This window comes from Astatotilapia calliptera, chromosome 1 (genome assembly GCF_900246225.1).
Source record: "Astatotilapia calliptera chromosome 1, fAstCal1.2, whole genome shotgun sequence".
Classification (NCBI taxonomy): domain Eukaryota; kingdom Metazoa; phylum Chordata; class Actinopteri; order Cichliformes; family Cichlidae; genus Astatotilapia; species Astatotilapia calliptera.
In genome coordinates, this window is record NC_039302.1 from 21,146,085 (window position 1) to 21,150,251 (window position 4,167).

Genomic DNA, 4,167 nt, shown 5'->3' on the forward strand with positions numbered 1-4,167 from the left:
TGTTCTTACCATTCAGCTGACTCCTCAGGACTTGCCTGACCCTCTGCAGGTACTTGGTGTTTGCAGCTTTTCTAGCGGCCTCTTCCTGGTTCCCATTCGCCTGTGGGATCCCCAAGTACTTGTAACTGTCCTCTATGTCTGCAATGTTGCCTTCTGGTAGTTCAATCCCCTCAGTTCTGACTACCTTCCCTCTCTTTGTTACCATCCGACTACACTTCTCCAGTCCGAACGACATTCCAATGTCATTGCTGTATAGCCTGGTAGTGTGGATCAGTGAATCGATGTCTCGTTCACTCTTGGCATACAGCTTGATGTCATCCATGTACAGGAGGTGGCTGACAACTGCTCCGTTCCGTAGTCGGTATCCGTAGCCAGTCTTGTTAATGATCTCACTGAGGGGGTTCAGGCCTATGCAGAACAGCAGTGGGGACAGAGCATCTCCTTGGTAGATCCCGCACTTGATGGTGACTTGTGCTATGGGCTTGGAGTTGGCCTCTAGTGTTGTACGCCACATCCCCATTGAGTTCCTGATGAAGGCTCTTAGGGTCCCATTGATCTTGTACAATTCTAGGCATTCCAGTATCCAGCTGTGGGGCATTGAGTCATAGGCCTTCTTGTAATCAATCCAGGCAGTGCACAGGTTGATCAGTCTGGTCTTGCAGTCTCGGCTGATTGTTCTGTCTACCAGTAGCTGGTGTTTTGCGCCTCTGGTATTCTTGCCAATCCCTTTCTGTGTCCCGCTCATGTATTGACCCATGTGCCTGTTCATCTTAGCCGATATGATGCCTGACAGGAGCTTCCATGTAGTACTGAGGCAGGTTATTGGTCGGTAGTTGGAGGGGACCGGTCCCTTCTTGGGGTCCTTGGGGATCAGGACCGTCCGGCCTTCAGTTAGCCATTCCGGGTGTCTCTCGTTAACTAGCAGCTGGTTCATTTGTGCTGCCAGAAACTCGTGGAGTGCAGTCAGCTTCTTCAGCCAGTAGGCGTGAACCATGTCGGGCCCTGGTGCTGTCCAACTCTTCATACTGGAGACCCTTTCTTGGATATCTGCCACTGTGATGGTTACTGGACCCTGTTCAGGGAGGTCGCTGTGGTCAGCCCTCAGATCCTCTAGCCACTGAGCATTGCCGTTATGGGTTGCATCCTTCTCCCATATGCTCTTCCAGTATTGCTCCGTCTCCAGCCTTGGTGGTGCTGTTCTCTTATTGTTCCCTTGCCACTGAGAGTACACCTTTGCTGGTTCTGTGGAGAACAGCTGGTTTATTCTCCTGCCTTCTATCTCTCTGGTGTACCTCCTCAAGCGGCTGGCCAAGGCTGTGAGTCTTTGCTTGGCAGTTTCCAAGGCCTCAGGTATGGACAGCTTGCTGTATTTCTTAGGCACCTTATTTGTCGCACCTTTCTGCAACTCCGTTAGTTGGCTAACCTCTCTCCGTGCTACTTTGATCTTGCCCTCTAGCCTCCTTCTCCATGGAGGGTACTGCCCCTTGTGGCTGTTCAACTTGTAGCCAAGCATCTCACTGATCACTGCTGCCCAGTGTTGGTCAAGTTACTTGAAAAAAGTAATCAGTAATTAATTACTGATTACTCCCCCCAAAAAGTAATCCCGTTACTTTACTGATTACTTATTTTCAAAAGTAATTAATTACTTAGTTACTTAGTTACTTAGTTACTTTTTAAAAACACGATTTACAACCTGAAGAGGTGATAAAGTGATAGATCTTTCAGCCCAATTCTACTTTTTCTACATAATCCATCATACAAAATGTAATCAAATGGAAAAGTCTCTTTTTTTTAACTTGTTTTATCAGTTTTAATCTTTTAACTTTATGCATCAAGCAAAACATTTAATTATATGCAACATTCTCTGACTTGAATAAATTAGTTTAACATTTAAACCTATTTTCTACACATTCCAGCACATAAAATAAAATATTTTTTGTGTTTTCACTCACTCTTTCAAACAGATGCAAGTAAAACACAGCAGAAAATAAATAAAGTCAAAGACTCAGCGGTCCTTTTGCTCTATTTTCACCTGTAAAGCAGGAGCAGGGTAGGCGGAGGGTTACCCTGGTGTAGGTGTGCTGCGGTCAGTTGAAGAATCTGCGCGAGTGTCTCTGTGAGTTTCCCATCACGTCGTAGCTACTCGGTGCTTGCTCGGAAGTTTAGGGGTTTTTTTCGCTGTAAAAAGAAGTTTTCTTCCCACGCACGATGGACGCTAATGTTTTTGTCACTTTTTATGGAATCAAACTCAAAGTAAGGTCAGTACTTCCACACTTTAAACGCTGCACGCTCATACTCTCTCCCGCACTCGATATATTATCCATTGTTGATCTGCACACAGCTGCTGTCACCAACGTCGCACTTGCTCACGTCACTGTCATGAGACATTCTCGCAAAAAAAATCACGGTTTTAGTAACGCAGTAACGCAGCGTTCCTACGGGAAAGTAACGGTAATCTAATTACCGATTTTGCAATAGTAATCCCTTACTTTACTCGTTACTTTAAAAAAAGTAATCAGATTACAGTAACGCGTTACAAGTAACGCGTTACTGCCCATCTCTGCGGTTGCCGTATTGTAGATCAGCTTGTTAGTGTCGGTAATCGTGGTTGTAGGTATTGCCCGTAGTGCTGCATTAACATCATCTAGCAGACCTTCTATATATATATATATATATATATATATATATATATATATCCCTGTCAGATTGTTACTTTGTGTATTAATTGTTGTGTCAGATTATTTCTCTCTGTATTAATATTTGTGTCAGATTATTTCTTTGTGTATAAATGGCCCTGTCAGACTTTTATTCTGTGTATGGTTAATTAGCTTCCTGGATTTCTCTGAGATTCCAGATCAACTCTTGATTCTAATTTTTTTTTTAAATTTTATTTAGTTTTTGGACTTTGATAACGGCACATAAAAACATTGGTTTTGATTTACATTGTTAGGCTTTGCATTTTGCATTTGAGTTCACCTCAGCACAGTCCACTCATCCTGTCCATGGTCAGATTGGACTGTGGACCACAGTTAAATGCCTTCCATGTAGGCGAAAAATAATTTCTTATATGGATGGTTAGGAACTTAAGATGAAAAAATTATCACGTTTTAACACTCAGAGGTTGCTGTAGAAGTAGGTGTATGAGAAGGTGATATGCTATTTGCTATTTGTTCTTTATATCACTTGACTTGATTTCAATAATTTAATCTATTTTTTTCATGGTGGTTTTTTTTCTTCTTTCATTTATTTTCCCATCCTGGATTGCTGTTGCTCACATCCACCTGTAAACTTTATCAGAGTTCAACTGATCTAAGCTAAAAGAAATGCCAGTGAGTATTTTAGAAGGATAAATGTTCAAGGCTCAGTTATTTATGAACCAGCTTCCTCAGTACGCATACCTCATGCACCCTGACCTCTCTTTTATGTGTGAACCTAAATTTATTCTGTTGTAATTAATGTGCCATATGGGTCACATTATTCGTTTGTGTGCTGTTTGTTTATCCAATATCAAACAGAGATGCACAGAAATTCAAGCATTACATGTTGGCATGCAATAGCTGAAGCATTTTGGATTTCAGAGCATGCACATTAGTGAGGGGCTCATTAGGCAGGTATTATCCAGCCCACAACCCTGCCCGCACCCCGCCTCTCCCTTCAAGTCAGCTGGGATAGGCTCCAGCTCCCAGCAACCCTAAGTTAGAGTTTTACAAAAAAGGATGGGTGACTGGATAATTTGTCTCTAAGCACACTGGACTCTGCTTCATCAGTGTTTCTTGCTGGCTGCAGTAACTCATGCTAATCAGCACTAGTGTGGATAAGCAGCGATGAGCCAGGGGCTACATTTAGACAAGGAGAGCATTCGTACAGCTGCATCATGTTATTTGGACGACGCCAATGTTTAATATAATACGCTGCAGCTGCCGTATCTTTCGCTCTCCGCTGTCTTATCGCATAAACCCCACACAGCTTACCCCCAAATTAAATTAACAAATAAAAGAAAAACCTTTGCTGTACTTACTGAAAGAGTTGCATTTTGTGTTGGATCACGCTCACACTTTTGATTCCCTCCTTCTTTTGGATTAATGTCAGCCTTCTTAACAAAATGAATAGAGGCTCATCCTTAGAGGCTATTTTACAACATCACAGAAAAACTTTGTTTGTTAGAAA